Source organism: Castor canadensis, chromosome 11 (genome assembly GCF_047511655.1).
Source record: "Castor canadensis chromosome 11, mCasCan1.hap1v2, whole genome shotgun sequence".
NCBI lineage: Eukaryota > Metazoa > Chordata > Mammalia > Rodentia > Castoridae > Castor > Castor canadensis.
This window is the reverse complement of record NC_133396.1, coordinates 101,658,623-101,664,756: the sequence shown is the minus strand read 5'-3', so window position 1 is coordinate 101,664,756 and position 6,134 is coordinate 101,658,623.

Below are 6,134 nucleotides of genomic sequence, written 5' to 3'. Positions count from 1 at the left end.
TCTGTATAAAAGAAATCAATATAGGAAGTGTTAATGTTTTTCATTTTATATAAAATTTGATAAATGATTATATGTTAAAATGTTAATCACCAGATTATTAAATACTGCACTTAAAATTCATTCTATTATAGCTTTAATAATTCATAATATAAAAAGATATTTTCACATTTAGCAAGCAACATGCTAATTAGTTTCCTTTAATATGTATCAGTATCTAAGTATTATAAAAATGATAATATATCACATTTGATTTGGTACCCAAATGTAGCTCTCTGCAAATAATACAATTGTTGGATATCCTTATAACAAGTATTCTCTCTTAACTCAGAGAATGGTTACTGTGCTACACAGGGTTTTAATAAGCTGAAAGCTACTTAAAGATTTGGTAAGATATGTTGAGGCGAAGTTGTTAAATTATTGTCATTAACTTATACTTCAATATCAGACTTGATATTGAATACAAGAAACAAGACTTGTTTCTTGTATTTATCAATAATCCATCAAGGGTATAAATTAAATAATATACAGCTATGAATAAAATTATTTAATTTTATAAAGCAGGCTTTCTGAGCACATTCAGCTGACTGATATTAGCCTCAGAATATGCTCATTGGATATACTTAATGAAGCCAATACTGTTTGTTTCCAAAATAAAAACTAGAGAATGTTACATAATTTATTAGATACATAACCAAATGCTATTGCTACCTTTAAACACACAAATATCTTTGGATATAGCTGTGAACCACACACTGGATAGGAAAGGCTAGTGTGCTCTGTCACTATAGTTTCTGTCCTGGGACCAACTCTGAGGGTCACTAAACTCTGACCAGGGTCCAAGTGAACACTCTCTCACAGCTGACACATTGTCACATGTCTGACCACCAAGGCACTGAGGTGGGACAGGCACTTCTACTACTTATTCATGCTTACATTGACTGATTCTAGTAAGGATTTGAAGCAGCTTAAAAACTAAACAGAACTATAGCTCAATAATAAGTAAATAAGGCAATCAGAAAATAGGAAAAATAAGAGTAAATGATAGTTATGGAAATTGTAATACCTAAGAGGGGAATCCTTACTCAAGAAAACACAACAAAGATTTTCCTGATTTGGTGCAAAGACAACCACTAGTCCACCATGCAGTCTTCATACCCCTAAGAGAAGAATCAAAGGAGGAAGTTTTAGTGTCTTGGCTTGTGTGACTAACACTCAGAAGGAAATAGAGTTCCCACTCCGAAATATAAACTGAACATTTTAGTGAGTTTTTGGAAGCTGAAGAAGACATTCTGACGATGTTGCTCACTCCTTTTCTTAACTCTCCTATTAAAATTGCAAGCCATGGGGGACTATATTAAACCCACAACACCACAGAACATATTAGGATCAAATCAGATTTGTTTTAAAAACTGCCATGGTACCAAGATTCCAGGAAAATTCTTTATTCTATTGTCCAATTTTAAGTGCTAAAAGAAGATAACTCAGATCTTTAATAGCAACACCAGTTGCTTAGAGAGATGAGAATAGAAGATCAACCCACTAAAGGACAAAAGTCACATTTAGATCATGTCTAAGTCAAGGAGAACACGAAATTGCAAAGTCAGAAGTCAAACTTTAAGAAAGTCTTGTATGCACATGTGAATAAATGAATAAAAAAAAAAAAAGAAAATCTTATGACCAAAAACATAAGCGAGGACTCTGGCTGACTTGATTTTCCTGGATTACAATATGGATAAAATTATCATCCCCTTCTCTTTATCAGCCTAAAGAAGTATTTTTTCCTTCTTTTTCCCCGTTTCCATTGACCATTGTATACAAAATGTAGTGAATTTTGTGGCATTTACATTGTAATTTAATCTGTTGATTGCAGAATTTGAGATGAGCTCAACAATTTGGAGAAACAACAGGCATCAGCCTAACATTCAGGAAAAGTGGCAAAATGACAGCAAGTGGATTATCTCCAACACACAACTCCAGTAACAACACATACCATAAAAATCTGTACCTGATCCATGTGAAGATGCTACAGTTTGGATATTGTTCCCAACTATCCATGTGTTATAAAGACTTGATCCCTGGGGTAGAGCTATGACCAGGACCTGTGGACCTCTGGGTGGTAGGCCTGGCGGGAGGTCCTTAGGTTATTAGAAACATCCCCTTGAAGGGGATTATGGCACCCTTGACACACCTGTCTTTTTCCTATGTCTCCTGGATCATGAAATGGGAAGTTTTGTTCTGTCACACATTGCAACCATGATATGCCACCCCACCAGAGGCGCAAAGCAAATGGAGCTACTCAATCATGCACTGAAAGTTCCAAAATAGTAGGCCAAAATAAAACTTTTAACTTTCTTTTTTTTCCAGCAGTACTAGGTTTGAACTCAGAGCTTTGTGCTTCCAAAGCAAGTTGCTCTACTGCTTGAGCCATACCTCAAGCCCTTTTTGCTCTAGTTATTTTGGAGGTAGGGTCTGGCTTCTTGCCCAGATCAGCCTGAACCACAATCATCCTATTTTAGACTTCCCCAGTTGATGAGATGACAGGTGCTCACCACCACACCCAGCTTCTTTCCATTGAGATGGGATTTCACAAACGTTTTTGCCTAGGATGGCCTGGAACCACAACCGTCCAGAGCTTAGCCTCTCAAGTAGCTAGGATTGCAGGCACTAGCCACCAGTATCTGGTTAAAATTTTTATCTTTATAAGTTAATTTCCTCAGGTATTTTGCTATAGTAACAGGAAGCTGACTAATACAATAATGTAGGGACAGATAATAGTACCCAACCTGAGACAACAAAATTCCCCCTCTCAGGAATCTGGAATTTAGGCTGGAAAGCACAGAGAATAGAACCATGTCAATTGTTAACACCAAGTGACATACACAGTCTCAACTGCCAAGGGTACAAGAACAGTCTTGTCACTATCCTTCTAATCAATCAACAGTACTTTTAATTCTCTAACATACTCCAGTATCTTTTCACTTAATTCCTTTATTTTTAATGTCATTTGTATTTTATATGAGCCTAAGTTAATGTGACTTATAGGTTTACTACAAACATAATTACTAACTTGTGAAAAGATAATAAAATTCCAATCCACTTTTCAACATAACTTGCTTATGAGATGTACATGTTAATTCTAAAATTCACCAGAAAATTAAGTGCATAAGAATAATCAATAAAATATGAAAAAGGAAAAATGATTAGAGTATAACCCTGCCAAACATCAAAATATAATACAAAGCCACAGTTTTTTAAATGTTATTGATATGATAATATACCAGTAGATGAAAGAAAGGGAAGTTCCAGAAGTAAATCCCTTTATATGTGACCATTTTAAATAAGCAAAAAATATTCAATAGGTAATATTAAGACATTTTTCTTTATTATTATAACTATTATCACACATTAATTGTACAATGTGTTTCATGGTGACATTTCCACGCATGCATATATTGTGCATTGATTGGGTCTACCATCCCTCTTTTTCTGCCCTTTCCTACCCTTCCCTCTGAACCAGTCCCTAATCATCCCTTTTCTGCTTTCAGGTCATATTTTCTCCTTTCTTTCTTTTTTTTAGTTCCTGCATATGAGAGAAAATGTGGTATTTCACTTAATACGTCCTCCAGCTTCATCCATTTTACTGCAAATTACATGATTTCATTCTTCCTTATGACTGACTAATACTTTACTTTTGTATATATTCCATATTTTCTTTATTTATTCATCTTTTGATGGACACCTAGCCTTCCACATTACGGGTAGTATGAATGGTAGTTCTCCAGCAATGGGCATGTGGGTATTTCTTTTACACACTGACTTCATTTTGCCCAGATACACACCCAGAAGTGGGATAGGTGGACCACATGGTAGTTCTGTGCTTAGTTTCTTGAGGAACCTTAATACTTTTTTCCATAATGACTATACTAATTTACATTGCCACCAATGTTGTACTAAGGGTCCTTTTTCTCCACACCCTTGCCATCCCTTGTTGTTTTTAAAACAAAATTTAATTGTAATGTGGTTGGTTGGTTGGTTAGTTGGGTTTTTTTTTTTGGCAGTGCTGGGATTTGAACTCAGGGCCTCATGTTTGCTAGGCAGGTGCTCTACCACTTGAGTCACTCTACCTCAATGTAGTTTTGATCTCCATTTCCCTGATGGCTAAGAATATTGAGCTTTTTTTTCATGTATTTATTACCCATTTGTACTTCTTTTCAAAACTGTCTTTTCAGATCATTTGATCCATATTTTAATTAAATTGCTTGCTGTTTATTATTAATTTTTTTAGTTCTTTATGTATTCTGGATATTAATCCTGTATCAGATGAACAATTGGAAGGAATTTTCTCCCATTCTTTACGCTGCTTTTTTCCCTGTGTTGATTGCTTCCCTTGCTCTGCAGAAACTTTGTTTTTCATTTATTCATAGGTGCACACAATGTTTGGGTCATTTCTCCCCCTACTCCCTGTCCCTTCCCTTTCCTCCACCTTCTCCCTCTCCCCCCCACCCCCTCGCTTCCAGGCAGAAACTGTTTTGCCCTTATCTCTAATTTTATTGAAGAGAGAGTATAAACAATAATAAGGGACAAAGGGTTTTTGCTAGTTGAGATAAGGATAGTTATACAGGGAGGTTCCTAGCATTGCTTTCATGTACATATGTGTTACATTCTAAGTTGATTCTTCTCAAACTGACCTTTTCTCTAGTTCCTGTGCAGAAACTTTTTAAATTGATACTGCTCAATTTGTCAAATTTTGCTTTTGTATTCTGAGCTATAGGAATCCTATCCGGGAAATCGTTCCCTATACCAATATCTTCAGGTGTTTCCCCTATGCTTTCCTCTGATGATCTCAAATTTTCAGGATTTAAATTTACATCATTGATCCACTTTGAATTGATTTTTGCACACAAGGTGAGAGATAGGAGTCTAGTTTCTATCTTCTGTGTGTGGATATCCAGTATCCCCAGCGCCATGTGTTGAAAAGGCTATACCTTTCAACACATACTTTTGGTACCTTTGTCAGGGATCAGATGGCTGAAGATGTATGGATTTCCCTCTGGGTCCTCTATTCTATTCTATTAGTCTATGTGTCTGCTTTTGTTACTATAGCTTGGGAGTATATTTTGAAACCAAGTATTGTGATACCTCTAGCATTGCCCTCTTTGCTCAAGATTACTTTGGCTATTTGGAGTATTTTGTGCTTCCATATCAAAGTATTTTAGGATTGCATTTTCTAGTTCCATGAAGAATATCATTGGTATTTTAATAGGCATTGCATTGAACCTATAGACTGCTTTGAGTTATGCCATTTTAACAATATTATTTCCTGATATCTTTTTCAATGGGTTCATTATTGGTGGATAGAAAAGCCACTGATTTTTGTACGTTGATTTTTTATTCTGCTGTTTTAATGAATTTTTCAGTTTTTATACACATAAGAAAAAAGTTGATAGATTCCTTTCATAACATACATAATGTAGCACTCAAAACAATTAAGTTTGGAAAAAGTATTTTTGAAAATAATAAAGATTCTTTTAAAGACTATATAATCTTTGAGTGAATGAGGTCTCCTTAAAAAGACATGAAAAGACTGGGCAGCAGTGACCTATAATCCTAGCTACTCAGGAGGCAGAGATCAGGAGGATCGAGGTTCACAGCCAGGCTGGAAAAATAGTTTGCAACATCCTATCTCAAAAATATCAAACACAAAAAATGACTAGCAATGTGGCTCAAGTGGTAAAGCCTATGCCTAGCAAGTGTGAGGCCCTGAACTCAAATCCTAGTACCGACCCCCCAAAAAAATAATTCTAAGAATTTGAAATTTCTATATAGTAAAAAAATTAATTTAAAAAGTTTCATAGATATATAAAGTTAAGTTCCAACTGATAGACTGGGGAAAAATTTGGTATACATCAGACATAACAGATAAAAGTTAATTTCTTTAACATACAAAGAGTTCCCCAGAAATCACTGAGAAATAGATAATATAGTAAGAAGATAATTAAAATATTTGAGTCTCCTTATACCAGAAATATAAATGACCAATATGTTCAGCCTTTTGGGAACCAAGCAGATTCAAAAGGAAGCAATAATTACACGTACTTATTTATCCTTCATATTAACAAAATCTTTAAAGTTTG